Raw genomic sequence first — 20,841 nt, 5'->3', positions numbered from 1 at the left:
TAATTAATCCTACTGCACGAAAACATTAAGTCAATTTATGTTTAATATATACAATTTAATACTCATGAAGAAGCATATTTCCGAAATACGTGGTACTGTTGAGTCCATTTCAAGCACCGACAAAGCTAGGATTCTAATAAGGGAATTCAAAAATGTTACACGTGGATTTCGAACTGTATTTCTCTTATGCTAAGGGAATTCAAAATTTTAAATATATGTATACAAAATTTATTCTTATCATATTTATACAATATAACTATATTGGACGAAGCTATTGCAACCATCAAAGTAAACAAGGATAATTCTATGAAGTTTTCCAATTGCACCACACAGTCAATACCTAAGATAGGCAAGTACTCCTAGGACTAGTAGGTTCACCAAAATACGTAAGAAGCGAAATTCAACCTCTCCATTTGCAACTAATTAATGAATTGAAAAAATATGCAGCAAGTGTATTGGTCAAAATCTGCAAAGCTAGTGGACAGAAGTGTATTGGTCAAAATCTGCCCTAGAATATTTAGGGTAATATGTCAATAAGGAAAGAGTCAGTCGAGGCCGGACATGGAGTAGCGAGATTCGTAGTCGAGATATCAACAATGACCGAGGTCGAGCACCGTTGACAGAACAGTAACATCTAGTTTTAAAAATAGGATATTAAACAGAATATTCTATTGAATATTTTCTGCAGTTGTACTATTAAGGTTTGTTAGAGATATGTCTCTAATAAATAAAGAAAAAAGATAAGGAAGAAAGGCATGTAATATTCACTTGATAAGAACACTTTTTAGAAGAAGATTCTCTCTCTAGCAAAGATACAAACATTACCTTTTTATCAACATTCTTGTTCATGTTATTTGATACTTTTTCATCAGATCCGAGAATAGTTCGAACATTCTAGGATTTATCTTTCACACATCATTGTCAGGAGGAACAATCATCTAACTCATTCATTATTGGGTAAATCATTCCTTCTATTTACTTAAATGCCATTTATTATTATTTATTGCTAGTTACTTCTCCATTATTGCTCATACTTTTAGAATATTTAATGCATGATATCATTAATCCCCCACTGGATCAGCCCCATATTATCCGTATTTTCAAGATCCACGTTTAGGAATATTATTATTAACTAGGTTTAATCCATCATTACATAAATATAAAGGTTTAACCGAAAGTTATACTTTTTAGTCAAACGATTTGACGCCGTCTGTGGGGATTTCCTAGTTAAATTTTTAGTTTCCTCTAAGATCTACAACTAACACGGATTGCTAACGTAAAAAAAAAAAAGGAAGGACCAAGAACAAGATCCCCTTTTTTCTTTATATACACAGATCTAATATGGCAGGTAACCGAGAAGAAAGAATGAAAATAATGAGCGACCTCCCAACCAACCTCACGAGCATCATCAATGAGAGTTCTGAAGCAGTGGACGGGGACGCAACGCCTAATGCCTCCCCCAGGCGAGGCGGGTCACCCCTAGACTTGCGTTATACCACCAAACGAGCAACATGATCAACTTCCTCCTCCTCATCCTCCAACAACATGTATTACTCACAATGTCGTTAATAATACAAGTGGCGACACTCTCACAACCATTTTGAAAAAAATGGAAGAAATGGAAAATGAGAACAAAATGCTTCGAGATCAAATGAAAGAACACAAATAGAGGGTCGATAAGATACCGGGTGCCCCTAAGCTCTTTCCTAAGAGAGATGGCAGACGGTTCGTCGAGCAGCCGTACAGTGATGATTCCGCCCCACATGCCATACCAAAGACCTTTAAGATGCCGCCTTATCTGAAAATATATGATGGCACGACCGACCCTGAAGACCATGTGACCTACTACGTCACCGCCGTGAAAGGCAGTGACCTCACCAAGGAACAAGTATCCTCCATTTTGTTGAAAAAATTTGGCGAGACCCTCACTGGAGGAGCATTAACATGGTATTCACAGCTGCCCGCGCGTTCCATTGAAACATTCGAAGAAATGGCCGACAAGTTCGTAACTGTCCATGCTGGGGACAAAAAGGCAAGGCGAGAGTAAACGACATATTCGCTATCAAACAGTCACCGGGAGAGGGATTAAGGGACTTCCTCGCCCGATTCAACCGAGTAAGAATGACCTTACCGAATGTATCGAAAGGGATGGTTATCACAGCTTTCCAGAACAGGCTGAGTAGAAATGGTTCAAGGGCAACGAGAAAGTTATTAAGTCGGCTTATGAGGTACCCTCCCCCCCCAAACGACTTAGGACGAAATACATAACGCATATTGCGTCGAAGTCCGAGCAGACGAGGACGACCTCAATGGGCCGACCCATCAACTAACTCAGTGCAGGCAAAATCCAGGAAAGATCGAAGAAAGCACTGTTGCATCCTTTTCCCGCCTTGAAGAGGGCCCACCCCAATCAAGAATAAGGATTCATCGAAACGAGAGAGGTATGCCCCATTTTCTATCCGCTCACAATTTTTGTGTGTCACCTACATAAATAGTCTACGCCTTGGAGAAGCTCGGACCGAAGGTGAAGTGGCCGCAAAAGATGAGGTCAGACCAGAAAATCAGACGCCCTCTGCAATTTCCATCAAGAGCGAGGACACAAAACCTAAGATTACATCGCCCTAAGACAGGAGGTCGTAAACATGCTACGACATGGACACTACAAAGAATCAATGAGCGATCGGGGAAGGACCAACTTTGCCAGAGGACGTGAAAACATCAAGGGCCGCTGAAACAACCCTCGCCGGCCCACACCATCCACATGATCATCGGTGGAGGGGACAACGCTTCTATCAACAACGTGAAGTTCACCACAACCCACAAGCTCAAACGGTCGATCACCTACGAATGGTATGACGAACTCGAAGAAAGTATCATCTTCGATAAGTCAGATACCAACGGTTTGGTTCTCCCTCACTATGATGTTCTTGTTATCATTTTACGAATTTTAGATACCGATGTGATGCGCATTATGGTAGACGATGGGAGCGGCACATGCATTATCCACCCTCGAGTGCTTGCACAAATGAAACTCGAGGATAAGATAGTGCCGCACTGCATCACACTAACAGGCTTTAACAATACAGTTGAGCAAACATCCGGCGAGATCACACTCCCCGTCCTAGAAGGTGGCGTCACTCTGGAAACCATATTCCATATCATGGACCAGGACACAGAATACAACGCCATAATAGGGCTATGGATACACACCATGAGAGCCATCCCCTCCAGCTTGTACCAAGTCATCAAATTCCCAACTCCATGGGGAATATTTAGTATACAAGGGGAACAACGCACGTCCCAGGAATGCTACCGCATCGCCTTAGACTGTACGGCCACCCAACATACCAAGGATAAAGAAAAAAAGGCATAGCAATCAACAGGGTCGAGGTCGATGTGCGATGACAGCGAGGACGTCATCAGAGACCCTGATATGGTTGAGGCCGAAGGATAAACCATAGAGAAGCTCTACCCCGTTTAGGTAGACAGCAACGACCACAGCAAGAAATCTTACATCGGCTGTAAACTTCAAGAACCGGGTAAGTTTCGTGAATTTTTAACTGCTAATGCGGACTTGTTTGCTTTTAGCCATGCAGATATGCTAGGTATCCTAAAGGAGATCGTCACGCAAAAATTGAACGTCGATCCATTCCAACCCCCGGTGAGGCAAGTTAGGCGTAAGTTCAACTCCGCAATTAATGATGCAGTACGCGAAGAAGTGGAAAACTAGTTGGAAAATAGCTCCGTCAAAAAGTCGAAGTACTCCCAATGGGTCACCAACATGATCATGGTGAAAAAGAAGAACGACAAATGGCGGATATGCATATATTTCACTGACCTGAACAAGGATTGCCCCAAGAATTCATTTCCATTGACTTATATCGACCAAATCATCGACGCAACGGCCGGGCATGAACTTTTAAGATTCTTGGATGCCTACTCGGACTATAATTAGATCCTCATGGAGGAAGAGGATCAGGAAAAAACCACCTTCATCACCCACCAGGGGACGTACTGCTACAGGGTCATGCCCTTCGGGTTGAAAATGCAGGGGAAACTTATCAAAGGTTGGTGACGATGATGTTAAAAGACCAACTCGATAAAATGATGGAAGTCTACATAGACGACATGCTCCAAAAGAAAAGAAGATCACATCGACCACTTGAGAGAATCCTTCGGTATACTCAGGCAATGCAGAATGAATCTGAACCCCGTAAGATGTGCATTCAGCGTGGCCTCAAGAAAATCCTTGGGTTTCCTAGTGTTACAACGAGGTATCAAGGTCAATCCAGACCAAATCAAGGCCATCTAAGGGATACCAGAGCACTTGGCCACCAAAAAACTAGTTCAGAGGTTGACTGGCCGTATCGCTGCCCTTTCAAGGTTGATTTCGCGATCCTCTGATAGGTGCCATAAGTTCTTCGGCGTACTCAAAAAGGATAACGGCCTCCAATGGACCCCTAAGTACGTCCAAGCCTTGAAAGAGTTGAAGGTGTACATGTCATCTCCACTGTTGCTTTCCAAACTAGAACTAGGACATCCCTATGCTTGATTATAGCCGAGGGCCGGTTAGGTGTTTCCTTTGTCGGCGGTATGATTTTAAGGCAACGTTGCTTTGGTTGTACATTTGGAGAAAATAGAAATAAACTTCATGCATTTGTGCTTTGTTCATACATTTGGAGAAATTTACATATTTTTCGGGCGTTGGCTTGCATTTCAGTCCCAGTCTATCTAGTCCCTTCATTGGTCGACCTGGAGATGTATTGAGAGGTCGAGAAATGAACTAGCCGTCCTGTGCGCACTTCAATCCTGAAGTGTCCCCTTTATCGCCTCGTTAAAAACCTCCCCGAGAAAACTCAATTGGGACAAAAATCAAGTGAGGGAAAAAAGAGTACGACTTTGGGGAAGCTGTGTAATATTCCAGTTGTTTGGTAGTCACTTTCCTTCCATTGTTTCTAGTTGGAATGACCCTTTGTTCATTGTTGTCGTGATTTTGTACGGGCCGTCCCAATTTGTTCCTAGTTTGCCTTCCCGTGGGTCTTTGCTTGCTTGTGTTTTAGCTTTAAGCACATAATCCCCGACTTTGAGTGGCATGATCTTTTCCTTTTTGTTATAATAGCGTTCTGCTTGTTTCTTTTGGGCGACCATTCTTACGTAGGCCATATCCTTTCGTTCTTCGACTTCGTCGAGCTCCTGCCTTCTGTTGTCATCGTTCCGGGGTCTGCTTTTGTGGGAGTATCTTAGGTTGGGCTCCCCAACCTCGACCGGTATTACTACATCAGTCCCATAGAGTAGTGATTATGGCATCTTTGTTGTGCTTGTCTTTAACGTTGTTCGGTAAGCCTAGAGTAATTCGGGTAATATTTTCGACCACAATCCTTTGGCATCCTCGAGTTTCTTCGTCAAGATATTCAGTATCGACTTATTGGAGGATTCCGCTTGCCCGTTGCCCGCGGGGTGGTATGGCGTTGAGAGTATTCTTTTAATGTACCATTTTCTCAAAAATCTCAGCGACTTTTTTTCCCGCAAACTGGGGTCCGTTGTCGCAGCTGATCTCTCTGGGGAGACCGAAACGACATATAATATTTTTCCATATGAAGGCAATCACTTCTTGTTCGCGTATTTGGGCAAATTCTCCTGCTTCTAGATTTTGAGAAATATTCAGTTAAAACCAAAAGAAATCATACGTTACCTCATCCTGTCGGGAAGGGGCCCACGATGTCCATTCCCCATTTGATGAACGACCAAGGGGAAGTCACTGAGTGTAGGTGTTCGCATGCTTGGTAAATCACGGGGGCATACTTCTGGCATTACTCGCATTTTTTCATGAAATCCGCGACCTCCTTTTTCATGGTGGGCCAGTAATACCCTGCCCGTATGAGGCATCTGACCAAAGCTCGATTGCCGGAGTGAGCTCCGCAGTGACCTTCGTGTACTTCTTCAAGGACGCACCGCATTTGATTTGGGCCTAAGCATTTCGCTAGAGGGCCGCCATACGTTCTCTTGTACAAGTCATTATGAATGATGTTATATCTGGGTGCTTGCATTCCCAACTTCTTGGCATTTTTTTATCATGTGGGAGTATGCCATCTTGCAAATATGTAACAATATAGTTGCGCCAGTCCCAAGTCAGGTTTATGGTTCTTACCTCAATTTGATCTATCGATGAGTTGAGGAGGTGGACCACATTTCTTTCTCCGATTGTAATGTTTTTGGTGGCTGCGGCTAATTTGGCGATACAGTCCTCCTCTGTATTCTGTACTCCAGGGATTTGGTCGAGTTGACATTCGTTGAACTTGGGTAGTAGCTTGCAGATTTTGGTCTGATACTTTTGTAACCTTGTTCCTTGATTTGGAAAGTCCCTATGACTTGGTTGACCATAAGTTGAGAATCGCAGCGCAATCTTAGCCGATTCGCCCCATATTTGAGTGTTAGTCTTAATCCTACAATTATGGCCTCATACTCGGCCTCGTTGTTAGTCATGTCCGGGTATCTTATGGACTGCGCTTCGCCTGTTGGGACTTCAAGTACGAGTCCCAGCCCAGACCTTGACACATTAGACGCGCTATCAATGTATAGGACCTAGAGGTATTGTGTTTGGGGAGAAGCGTGGATGACTTTTTTTCGACTTCGGGCATTATTTTTACACTGAAGTCGGTGACGAAGTCTACGCGGACCTGCGACGTTATCGTCATTCGCGGCCAATATGTTATATCGTGCTCGCTCAATTCGATGGCCCATTTGGCCAACCTTCCCGACAACTCGGGTTTATGCAAAATGCTTCTTACGGGGAAAGCCGTGACGACCGAGATGGGGTGGCATTGGAAATATGGTATAAGCTTTCGTGAAGCTACGACTAAGGCTAGAGCCAGTTTTTTGAGATGTAGGTATCTTGTCTCGGCGTCGACTAGTGTTTTGCTAATGTAATAGATGTGAGATTGCGTACCTTTATTTTCTCAGACCAGGACCACGCTCACAGCTACTTCAGACACGGTGAGATAGATGAGGGTTATATTCAACCTCGTTTGAATCAACATCTAACAGGCCCTCGGCCATAATCAAGCATATGTGATATTCGACCTCGTTCGAATCAACACCTAATCGGCCCTCGACCATAATCAAACATAGGTGATATTCGACTTTGTTCGAATCAACACCTAAACGGCCTTCGGCCATAATCAAGCATAGGTTATATTCGACCTCGTTCGAATCAACACCTAACCGGCCCTTGGCCATAACTAAGTATAGGTTATATTCGACCTCGTCCGAATCAACACCTAATCGGCCCTCGGCCATAATCAACCATAGGTTATATTCGACCTCGTTTGAATCAACATCTAATCGGCCCTTAACCATAACTAATTATATGTCACGCCCCGAACTCGAGGAGCGCGACCGACGCTCAACCGAGTAAACCCAGTCGAGCAAACCTATTTTATATTAACCTCCCATCATTACTCATGCATGATTTACCATAACATAATTATATCTTGACTTTCATATTGAATACATTTGGCTCAATGGCCTAAAATTCTCCTCACGATGGGTACATAGCTTTATAAATATTTGTAAATATTGTGAACATAGATATATGACAAAACTCAAAACTTTAAGTACATAACCCACAATGTACATGGAACTTCTATGACAATAGATACCTATATACATAAAATTAACTAGACCCAAACACCCACTAGAACTGTAGCGAGCTCACCATAAGCTGAGTAGTGAAGAAGATCCCTATCAAATATATATACCGTCTTGTAGAAGTACACCTGCATCCATTAAAAGATGCAGCGCCCCCGTAAAAAGGGACGTGAGTACATATGGAATAGTACTCGTATGTAAGACAGTCAAAACAACATATGAAAATACGATAACTCAAATAAGAGGCAAATAAAGTACATCAAGAAACTACGAAACATCCCATAAAATCACATTTCAAGTCTCGTTATGCTTACATCATTTTAAACTTCGTTTAGGATCAACTGATCCATATGAACTATATGTGGAATACATAATATAATGTAATTGTTACTACATGTACAAACAAGGCCAATGAAAGTGGCACCTTCCTCCCTTAGTTTACACATATACATTTCATAGACCGTCCTTAGTGTTCACATATCATATTATACACCTATGCGTCTTATAGACCGTTCACAATAGGGGTGTACAAGCCAAACCATCAAGCCAAACCGAACCGACGAACCAAGTCAAACCAAAGAAAAAAATCGACTTGTGGTTTGGTTTGGTTTTGGAAAATAAAAAACCGATCATTCTTGATTTGGTTTGGTATTAACAAAAAAAAAAGTTAAATCAAATCTAAACCAAACCGACATAATATATATATATATATATATATATATATATATATATATATATATATATATATATATATATATATATATATATATATTTATACATAAAAAATAATTATTAAAATCTAATTTGTAAGTATCTTCTAAATTATTTTATAGTTTTCAATGTCTTGAGATATTATTTATTTGTGGGCTTGTAAATTCACTATCCACTTAATAGATTCTAAGTTCTAACTACACAACCTAAATTTGAAGCCCAAACTAAAACCCAATAAGAAAAGACAATAAAATAGGTTATTCCTTGTCTTCATTCTTCCGTATCTTTCCTATCTTCCAATTCCAAAGTCAAAGAACCCCAAATAGTAAAAACCCTTCCATCCACTTCACGACGAGCTTCCTTCTTTGCAATTTCGAGCCACTGTTCAAGTTTGTAATTACATATTAGTCTTACTACTCCAATACAATTTGGTAAGCTAAAGTATTTGATTAAACCAATTATGTTATTTTGTCTCTTTAAATTTGGGTATAATTGTTATCTTAGATTGTTGGTCCTGAAATTTGATATTACGAGTTGTGTTCTTTCACTCCAATATTGCACTTACATTTGTGATGAAATCACTGCTTAATGTTAAAGGTTCTCTAAGAAGTAACCTGAATTTGAGAAGCTTCCGAACTTCTCTTTTTTCTCATTTATTTTTCTTTAAATTTCAGTAAGTAATTCGAATGTTTTATTATGTGTAGAGACTCTCTTTCTAGATGGAAACTACCACTAGAATAGATGTGGAGATGATTATCAATGATCCTCTGATTGTGTCGGTGGCACCTCAAAAGAAAGGTAAAATCACTCCTCATACACGCACTCCTCCTAAAAAGCAAAAAAGGACAAATCCTTCAGATCCCGATTCTAAGCCTGGTAATACTGGAAGAGAAACATTTGAGATTTGGAATTACTTTACAAAATTTATTGATAAAGGAGGCAAACGTAGAGCAAAATACAATTATTGTGTAAAGCACTTTTCTTCCGAGACCAAGACTAATGGAAATTCTACTTTGTGGAATCATTTAAATTTGATGTGTCTTAAATCTCCCTTTAGATTTGTTGATAGGAAGCAATCTACATTGAAACTTACACCTATCCAAGAAGGGGGACAATAAACTGGTAAAAGTTCTATTGAAAGGGTGGTGTATAATGTGGAGGATATTAGGAGGGCAATTGCCGAATTTGTTATTATTGACGAGCAACCATTTAAAGTTGTTGAGGGAGAAAGATTTAAAAGGTTAATAGCTAAGGCTTTGCCTAATTTTGAATTACCTTCTCTTGTAACTGTGGCTAGAGATTGTTTGAAGATTTATCAAGAGGAGAAAGAAAAACTCAAAAAACTTATCAAGAACCAACACGTATGTCTTACTAGTGATACATGGTCATCACTCCAAAATTTTACTTATATGGTTGTCACCGCCCATTAGATTGATGATGAATGAAATATACAAAAGAAGATACTTAACTTTTTCCAAATACCAGATCACAAGGGAGAGACTATTGCTAAGGGTATTGAAGCTTGTATGTTAGAGTGGGGTATTGAGAACTTGTTTACGGTGACGCTAGATAATGCAAGTGCGAATGATGCTGGTATTAAACATTTGAAGGCACGTATTGATGACTGGAAAGGAGTAATATTGGGAAATAAGTTTTTACATCTTAGATGTAATGCACATATTTTGAACTCGATTGTAAAAAATGGGTTAGATGAACAAATTGAGCCCATTTATTGTATTAGAAATGCGGTAAAATATGTCAAGTCTTCCTCTTCAAGGTTTGCTTCTTTCAAGTCACATGTTGAGAAAGTTAAGATAGACAATCATGGTCTTTTGAGTCTTGATGTTGAGACTAGGTGGAACTCTACATATACAATGTTAGATACAACTGTGAAATTTGAAAAGGCCTTTACAAGAATGTACGTGGATGACCATAAGTACCAAAAGTATTGTCGAGAGGTAACAAAAGGACATCCATCTGCTGATGATTGGAAGATTGTGAAAGCTTTTATCATGTTCCTTAATATATTTTACACTTTAAAATTTTCAGGAAGCTTATATGTTACTTCGATTGCATTCTTCCATGAATGTTTTAATGTTCGAAATGCTATTATAAAGTATTCTTACAGTGAAGATCTTATTTTGATTGATATGGCTAACAGGATGAAAGGAAAGTTTGATAAATACTGGGGTAAGTTTGATAATTTAAACATGTTATTGTTCATTGTTGTTGTGTTGGATCTCAGATATAAGATAAAGTATGTGAACTTCATTCTTAGTATATCATATAATCCTTTGGTGGGAAAATTGAAATCAGATCAGGTGACAGGTGCTTTGACTCGTTTTTATGATCTTTACAATAATTCTTTCTCTGAATCTTCTAATGACAATTCTGGAGGTGAAACTAGTATGGTGAGTGAAATTGGTGATATTTTGCTATCTCGTTGGGCGAAACATTTGGAAGATGAGGGAGATGTTGAGAAAAAATCTGAGCTTGAGAAATACTTGACGGATAATGTGGAGAAGACCAAGAATTTAAATATCTTGGCTTGGTGGAAAGCTTCATCTAGTAAATATCCAATTCTTTCAAAAATGGCAAGGGATGTTCTTTCAATTCCTATTTCTACTGTTGCATCCGAGTCAGCTTTCAGTACCGGTGGTCGAAGTCTCGATTCTTACCGAAGTTCTTTATCATCAAAGACGGTAGAAGCTCTTATTTGCACTCAACAATGGATAAAGTCACCTAAGGAATGCAAGCTTCAAGACTATCTAGAAGAAATTAAGAAAATTGAGAAAGTTGAAGAAGGTAATTTTATATATTTAATTCGTAATGAATTTGATTCTATCTTTATATTGTTTAACATGTAACCGTTTTTTTTTTTCCAGAATGTCCAGGTGACCCTTTGAATATTGATTAGTTCAGAATTTCAGTTAAACAAAATAGTGTCAACCTATTCATGGTGCTTGGCTGCTTGCTGCTTATTTCTAACTTTTATCTTGGCCAACTTTAATTAACTTAATATTTTTTGTGGAACTATAAGTTGGGTTGTAGCTTTTGGTTTATCACATGTTTGCTGTCATTTTCTATTATGGAAGGTCTTGGAATTATGATTCATACAAACAATTGCTATTTCTCATATATTATTTTCATGAATAGTAATCATGCGGACAATTGGTGATTATTTGATCTCTTTTTCAAGCATAATATAACTAAAAAGGAAAATCGAATATAAACCGAAAAATCGAGGAAACTGAAAAAATCGACAGAAACCGAAACCGAAACCGAAAAAACCGAGTTTATTTTGGTTTGATTTGATTATAAATTTAGTAAACCGACATAGTTGGTTTGATTATGGTTTAATAAAAAACCGAACCAAACCGCCTCACGTACACCCCTAGTTCACAGTATCACCTATACAATACACATGTGTGTTTCATAGACCGTTCACAATGTTTACTTACACAATACAAATACACCTATTCAAGGGCTTGGAAATACAACATGAATATGATGAATCATGGTAACTGTAAAAGGGCTTAGATAGCCATCAACGTCAAGCAAATTTATTAAGAACTTCCTTTAAAATTTATAGATATTAAGTCAGGGATCCTCTATAACCACCTTCACACAAATAGGCCAAGCTGTCTCACCCCAACATATGCGGGTGGAGGTGTATCACGATACCACAATCTTTACACAAAGCGGCCTTGCCGCCTCACCCCAATATATGTGGGTGGAGGTGTATCACAATAACACAATCCCTACACAAAGCGGCCCTGCCGCCTCACCCCAATATATGCGGGTGGAGGTATATCACAATACCACAATCCCTACACAAAGCGGCCATGCCGCCTCACCCCAATATATGCGGGTAAATATGTATCACATTACCACAATCCCTACATAAAGCGGCCCTGCCGCCTCACCCCAATATATGCGGGTGGAGGTGTATCTCAATACTACAATCCCTACACAAAGCGGTCCTGCCGCCTCACCCCAATATATGCGGGTGGAGGTGTATCACAATACCACAATACCTACATAAAGCGGCCTTGTCGCCTCACTCCAATATATGCGGGTGGAGGTGTATCACAATACCACAATCCCTACACAAAGCGGTATTTCTTCCTCACCCCAATATATGTGGGTGGAGGTGTAATCCCAATCACAATACCATATATAAACTCAAGGCAACATTGTTTGTCATTACATTTAAGGTCGTAATTTCTCATATCATTTGAATACTTCATGTTCATGCTCATCATGAAGAAACACAACCCATTACATTAGCACATGCATGGTAAATCAATAAATCGATTTCAATGGCACATGGGCCCAATTTCTTCTCTTAAGGTTCATCATCATTTAGCATATGACATCTCTTTTTCATCCCGTTATTCACTCACTTGACATCTTGAGGTCATTAGCTAAGTTTATGGCTCTTGGGGACTTAACGTCGAAGTCATTTACATTAATTATTTTAGTAGCATACATACTATGATTGAAACCATAGGGACATATAACACCTGACATACAACACCTCAAAATTCTCATTTTGGCAAACGGCCACATTTCATGTTCATACCATCACTTCACAATTACTTTCAACTACTTACAACATCATTATTTTATTGGCTCCCTTGGCCATACATATTATTCTTCATTTATGGCACTTTGTCCGTATATCATATTCCGCACTTTTATTTCTTTACTTTCAAGGATTATCATCATAAACATCATCATATATAATACTCTTAAAATACCTTTCCCCAAAAAGGGCAATACACAATTTCGACTTATGAATATGTGAGAACTCAAAACCTATTGGAAATACCTACCAAGAATAGCTTTAGTTAGAACAACCACATTTGGACATGACTTGAGTACATAAGCTTTTGGATAATTATATTTTTCGGAGTCAATTTGGAATAGTTGAATCAAGGCTCATTTCATAATATTTCTCACATCATTTCATTTCATTGGCGCTATTGGCCATAAGTATAATTTTCATTCTTGGCACGACGTCTACACTTTATAACCCCAACTCACTACTTTCACTTTCAAGCAACTTTATAGATTATCGACAACAAATAATCTCTAATCACGACTTTTAGTACACTTATGAGCAATTAAGAGTCTTAAGCACATTGAGACTTCTTACACAATTTGGCATAATAGCCTTCACTTTCAAGCAACTTTATAGATTATGGACAACAAAGAATCTCTAATCACGACTTTTAGTACACCTATGAGCAATTAAGAGTCTTAAGCATATTGAGACTTCTTACACAATTTGGCATAATAGCCTTCACTTGAAACACTACTTGGAGTCATAACATTTTTATACCCAACTCATACTTTGAACACATTCCCGAAGGATAACATCATATGATAAGAGCATCCGAAACACATTTTGAACATATACCTTTCAACACAAAGTTTATTCGGAATAGTTGATTTATAAAGAATAACTCGGGACTTACAAGAACGTCATGGGATTCAATTCTAGGAAAGAAGTATAACCAACATACTACGATTTGAGCTTTCCTTAAATTACTACAACATTCCGAAAATTCTAGCAATCCCAATCTATTTTGAGACATAACAAAATTGAACACAAATTAGGAAGATATTCATGGTTTCAGCTCATCTGAGCATTTTATCAAACACTAGGTGTGCAAATTTGGCTACAAGATTTCCTTCATTCTACAACCCAATCTTTACTTATTTAAGCTCAACAATATTCCCACAAACCTTATTGGTACATGCATGTATAAATAATACTCTCATACCCAAGAATCATACTCCTAATCAACCATCTTCTACCCAAATTCGAAATTGAAAACTAGGATATGGAACCTTACCTCTTAGATGAAGAACTTGTGAGATTTCCTTGTTGGATTTCAAAGCTTGGACAAGATCTTGATGAACAAAGCAATTGAGCTTCTTCCTCTCTCTAAAACACTCTCACTTCTCTTTAAAATCATCAGATAATTGCCCCAAAATAAGCCCCAAAGCCTATTTATCAAAATGGGGTTGGGTTATGAAAATAGGAAAATGGACCCCCCGAACTCAGGTATGCGGTCGCACAATGGATCGCACAATGGACCGCACAATGGGTATGCGGGGTCGCACAATGGACCGCAAAATCGATGCCCAAAACTGGGCTGCAATGGTCAGGTATGCGACCATTTTGCGGTCGCAGAATCTGTTTTGCGATCGCATAATGATTCTGCAGTCACATAATGATTCTGTGGTCGCACATCTGACCGCAGAATCACATTCTTCCAGCCTTTAGTAATTTTGTCATAACTTCTTGTAGGAGTATCCAAATGACGAACAGTTTGAAGCGTTAGAAACTAGACTCGAACAACTTTCATTGGATAGGTTTCTAATTACATAACTCCTAGTATATATGTATATATGCTCGTCCAAAGTTTGGTCTTGTGCGTACTCATTTGGAATTTTAGTCTATCATATAATTTCCAACTTGACTTAGACTTAGGGAATCTCCTTAGACCCCACATCACTTATAATATGCCTCGTACACTTATTATCATATCCAATTGATATCCATCATATTAATAGTCCTCGTCTGCACACAAAATAATATAATTAGAGCACATTAATTTTCTTAATAGCGCTTAAGTACTTCAAAATTTTCCGAGGTGTTACAGTATAGGTTATACTCGACCTAGTTCGAATCAACACTTAATCGTCCCTCAGCCATAAATAAACATACGATATGTTCGACCTCGTTTGAACTAACATCTACTGGCCCTCGGCCATGATCAAACTTAGGTTTTGTTTCGACCTTGTTCGACCCTACTCAAGCTAAGTTATTACGACTAAGGAAACCAAGGCAACCAAGTAATAAAATCAAAAAGCATACAAACTCGAACAGAAGAAAAAAGAATCAGGTACAAATAACAAAACTGGTATTTCATACTTAGAATAGTTTTTACAAAGGACAGAAAAGACGCCCACAAAAAACGCAGAAGTCTGCGGCAGAACAAAAAGAAGGTAAAGAAAAGTTACTAATCGCCGCCTGGCTCAACAGCGTCATCGGCCTGATCGCCTAGGTCATCCCCATCTGCTACTTCACCATCACCATCGCCATCAGGATACTCGTCCTCATACCAGGCATCCTCTTCAATTTGATCCACGCCCTCATTCTCCTTGTCATCACCAGCCTCCGGTGTAGCAGGATCATAGCCGCAAGCAACCCGAGCTATATGTGCCTTAACATGAGCAACCTCGAAGAAGGCTTCTAAAATGGTTCCTACCCTCATCGGGTCTCTAAATATATCCAACTGGGCCTCGGCGTGAATCCACTCCTCGTACAAATCTCGAGTAACATCAAGGAAACTAAAAGCACGGGAAGAGGAAGGCCGAGTCAATAATTGTGTCTTCTCGGCCTAGAGAGTGGTGACTCGATCACAAAGGCTAGAAGCCTCTTTCTCTAATTCTCCAATCTGTTCATCAAGTCGCTCTTCTTTGAGCCTGGCCGTCTCCAAGGAACTCTCTCGCTCTGAACGAAGAACACGGATTATGATCTCCAAAGCCTCTGCCTTCCTCATAGCCCCCGACCGAGCTAACTCCGCCTTCTCGAGATTTGCTACCTTCTCGGCGACCTCGCCACTTAAAGCGTCCGTTATGAATTCACAATCCTCGAGCTCGGCGCGTAACAAGACCACCTGGGCTTGGAGATCGCCGCATTAGGCTTCGACCCCCCTATTAACCTCAAGCTCCTCTTCTTTATCTCTTAGCGCCCCCTCAAGAACGCTACATTTTTCGATGACCCTTACCATCTTGACATCCTTTTCCTTTAGTTCGTCTCAGAGAGTTTGGAAATTTCCGCTCTCACCAGACCGCCTACAAATCTCGCGGTGCTTGCCGCGGTATTCGCGGTATTTTCGCTACATTTTCAGAAAAATAGTCTTACGCCTCTCCTCTCTTCGGGCTCTTTCAATCTCCAAAATTACGGTTTGAAAAATAAAGACAAAGAAAATGGGGAATAAGGACGAAGCCTAAATGTTGAACTTGACAAACAAAAAACGGAAGAAGTCGAGAAGCTTACCCTGGGAGCGAGGCCGGCTATGCTCCTTGATAAGGTAGCGTCATCTAGCTTTTCAAAGGTTTTACCCTCCACGTCAGAACAGAGAGGACCAAGGGAAGGAACCACATTCTCCGTATTAACCAAAAAATCTCTATCCATGGGGATCGCAATGGTCCGCGTGGACCCCTCTAGTCTTACTTCAAGTCGGGTAAAACTCTCCCTCATCATCATCACCTCATCGACATCAATATCAGAGCCCGTCTCGTAGACATCCTTGGCAATGTTTTTTCCTTTCCTGTCGACCAGCGAAGAAGGACCGCCAACTGGTTGCGAGGCCGATGGTTCATCTTGCTGCAAAATATCAGAGACTCTCACAGACGGCCCTTCAGCTTCCATCGTGACATCGGGAAGGGACACGCCCTCTACTGCCTCAGCCGATGGCGAAATCTCAGATGACGACTCGATGTCATCTTCGAGCACTATTGTCGCCGTCTCACAGATGACGAAATTGCCCCTCACTGAATCCACAGCACGAGTGATCCCATCACCGACATCCACCGATCTTCTCTTACAGGGAACTAAAGTCCCACCACTCGGCGATGACTCTTCCTCATCCACTAAACCATACAAAGGGGAAGTCAGAAGCTTTGCTGCCGATATGTCCGTAGGCAGAGAAGAAACTGATGCTGAGGCAGTAGAAGGTGAGGTCGACGACCGAGCAGACCTGGCCGCGCTGGAAGATGGAACATGAGTAGATGACCGGGCAGGCCTAGCTGCAGTCATGATCGCAATAGACTTCGAAAAAGAATGAAGGTTATCACTACCAAGAATAAACTGCAACAAGTGACCATGAGGTCGAGGTAGCAAATATTTGTACAGATGAACTCACTGACCAGGGAAGAAGCAAGCCCGAACTTCTTGAGATAGCCCGGCCATTCACGAATTCCCACAATGTGAGGCAGAACCCGGCCAATCCAGTTCGAAATATCCCCAACCAAAGGAGGGGCGTAGTCTTGGTTGTACATAGAAGGGATAAAATGTCAGAATTGGCGACCAAAACAAATCAAGTGCTTTAGCAACAAAAAAATAAGAAATATATATATGGATACTTACGAGTGTAATTCCAAGTCTTAGGGAGGTCGTTCGCATTGGTCACCGCATCTTCAGTTCTGACAAAAATGTAATTGAGCCAGAACTGACGATTTGCCTTGTCCTTCACCACCAGGCATTTACTTCCTCGATGACGAAGGTGCAACATCGTCCCCATGTAGAAGCTAGGGGCAAAGAGATGCATCAGATGGTGGAGTGTGACCTCGACCCCGACCAATTCCGCAAACTTTGTAAGCATTCTAATAAGCTTGTAGATGTATGGAGAAAGTTAGGCCACGCAAACGCCATAGTAGCAACAAAATTCCTCCGCCAACGGGAGAAGGGGAAGAGTATAGGAAACTTGGAAAGGGTATGCATAGAACGCGCAATACCTGGGGCGGTGGATTTGTATCATATCGCGCCCTGCTGGGACCAGATCGATTTGGGCAGGAAAGCTGAACTTTGCCCTAAGTTCATATAGATCGACCTCTTTCATCGCTGACTCCGAGACTTCAGGCTCACCCTCAGATGCCTTCGAAAAGTCGGACCTTACTTTCTCGCTACAAGGAATTATTTTCTCCACTGTGGAAAAATTCTCATCTTCAACGGCGATAGAGACACCATCAGCGCGAGGGGGTATAAGCACCGCCATGGGGACAAGGTCAGTTGACATACCGGGAATAGAAGGTACACTAGCCATGTTGATTAAGGGAGGATATTCAAGAAAGGAAGTGTTAGAAGCAGCGAGAATCACTAAAACCAGTAAGAAGATACGCGACAATGGAGGAAGAAGAATGAGGGAAAGGATTTTGATAAGAAGAGATACAACAATGGGGGAAGAAGAATAAACATAGTTGTTTTATGCAACAGTGTCATAAATATTGAAACGTTACCCACACACCCCTATTTATAAAAATTCAAGCATCGAAACCAAGGAATTAATCTATCATTACATGGAACTATAACCGAAGCGGCATATTCGATCAGAAGACGCGCGCGAAACGAAGCAATGTATCAGGAAATCGCGTCATAATGACCCCTGTCGCCATGACATCATCCTGATACGTGGGACATACAACCCCAGAAGATATGGTTCACAAAGGGACATGCTGCCAACTCGCCCCAACCATCACGACTCATTCAGGTCGTCCAAATGCTTCGACCACGTTACACAATATCCGCTCATCGAGCCCACTTGAGGACGGCCTCAATAAGCGGAGGGACTAACTGTATAGGTCAAAATCTGCCCTAGAATATTTAAGGTAATATAGTAATAAGGAAAGAGTCAGTTGAGGTCGGCCAGGGAGCAGCGAGATTCGTGATCGAGATATCAACAATGACCGAGGTTGAGCACCGTTGACAGAACAATAGCGGCTAGTTTTTGAAATAGGATATTAAAGAGAATATTCTAGTGAATATTCTCTGCACTTGTACTATTAGGGTTTGTTAGAGATATGTCTCTAATAAATAAGGGAAAAAAGATAAGGAAGATAGACATGTAATATTAACTTGATAAGAACACTTTTCAGAAGAAGATTCTCTCTCTAAAGCAAAGATACATACATTACCTTTTTATCAACATTCTTGTTCATGTTATTTGATACTTTTCCATCAGATCCGAGAATAGTTCGAACATTCTAGGATTTATCTGTCACGCATCATTGTCAGGAGGAACAATCATCTAACTCATTCATTATTGGGTGAATCATTCCTTCTATTTACTTAAATGTCATTTATTGTTATTTATTGCTAGTTACTTCTCCATTATTGCTCATACTTTTGGAATATTTAATGCATGATATCATTAATCCCCCACTAGATCAGCCCCATATTATCCGTATTTCAAGATCTACGTTTAGGAATATTATTATTAACTAGGTTTAATCCATTATTACATAAATATAAAGGTTTAACCGAAAGTTATACTTTTTGGTCAAACAAGAAGGAGTTTGGATGAATCCATTTTGCTTGAAAATTATACAATATATATATATTTCTTTATGTGTTTTCTTTTTAAATTTTTTGAATCGCCTCGATGAAAATCCTATTTCCGTCACTTATCAGTGTAATCTCTTGATGCCACAAGAATAATGAGAAGAAAGGAGCCTGGAAAGTTTCCTCTGTCGTAGAACAAGGCTTATATCAAGGATTTAACTTCTTTATACGGAAACTTAAAATAGTACTATATATATTTTTACAACAATATTATATCACCTAAAAGATAATTACAAATCACTGTCCAAGACTTGAAAAAAATAATACCTGAATAATAAAGCAGGTAATCTCTTACTACGTACAACAGGAACATTTCAGTGGCAATGTAAAAATTTCTTTTGTACTTATTTAAGCTAGAAATAATATTTGCCTGCAAGTTGGACATGATGAATGCGATAAAAACCATTTGTCTATACATTTAACATGAAAACCATGATTACATCTTGGCAAAATCCTCAATTTTTCTCCTTGTTGAAATTCTCCGAGGCATATTGGACAATCATCAATGACAGAAATCATCTTCAATTCTTGCTCGTAAACTATCACTGGTATTTTTTTTAACTCGCTTTTATCCAATCCATTCAACGACAAACGTGCAATTACAGCTTCTGCAGATTCAAAGGGAAATCTCCCGTTGTGTCGTACGACACAACGTATAATTGCCCTTAGCACAAGCGCAATTAACAGTGCGAGTAGCAGAGCTGCAAGAAGTATTAGCAGACATCTATTTGAAACCGCCACACTGTAACCCTGAAGAAAACAAAGTAGATAATGTTGAGACATAATATAATTAAATAATTTAAAAATAATATACTCTTTCTAACGGTTTAAACTTTTAGATGAAGCGATCAAAAAATTTAACATACCGTACTCATCTCTCATACTAGAAATCTTGGCATTGCATTTCTTGAGAGAAAATCTGGAAACGTAAAGTGTGGAATATCACATGATGAAGCTTTAATATAAATGCAGAGTATGATGTAGAAAGCTGGTAAGACTTTTCTTTTTCTGCTGATAGAAGCCGGTAAGAATTGAATGCAAGAAAACATTTCCTGTTTTAGCAGTAAGTTCAAAGTCTTTCAGTACTATTGAAATATTATAGAGTATTTTTTTCTATCACAATAAGTGCCAGCTGTCAGAATTGAAATTGTTATCCCACCCTCCGATAAAAATAACACTACACTCCCGGGATTAGTTATACCGCGATTTTATCCCAACAAAATATGGGATAAACTCATCTCAGATTTAATCCCTAAATTAATTATCTCTTATCCCTCGTACCAAACGAGCCCTAAGTGTAAAAGTTATTCCGAGATTAGCTAATAGCACCAATCAAACAT

This window comes from Nicotiana tomentosiformis, chromosome 6 (genome assembly GCF_000390325.3).
Source record: "Nicotiana tomentosiformis chromosome 6, ASM39032v3, whole genome shotgun sequence".
NCBI classification, from domain to species: domain Eukaryota; kingdom Viridiplantae; phylum Streptophyta; class Magnoliopsida; order Solanales; family Solanaceae; genus Nicotiana; species Nicotiana tomentosiformis.
The sequence above is the reverse complement of the archived record's forward strand: the minus strand, read 5'-3'. Positions refer to the sequence as shown.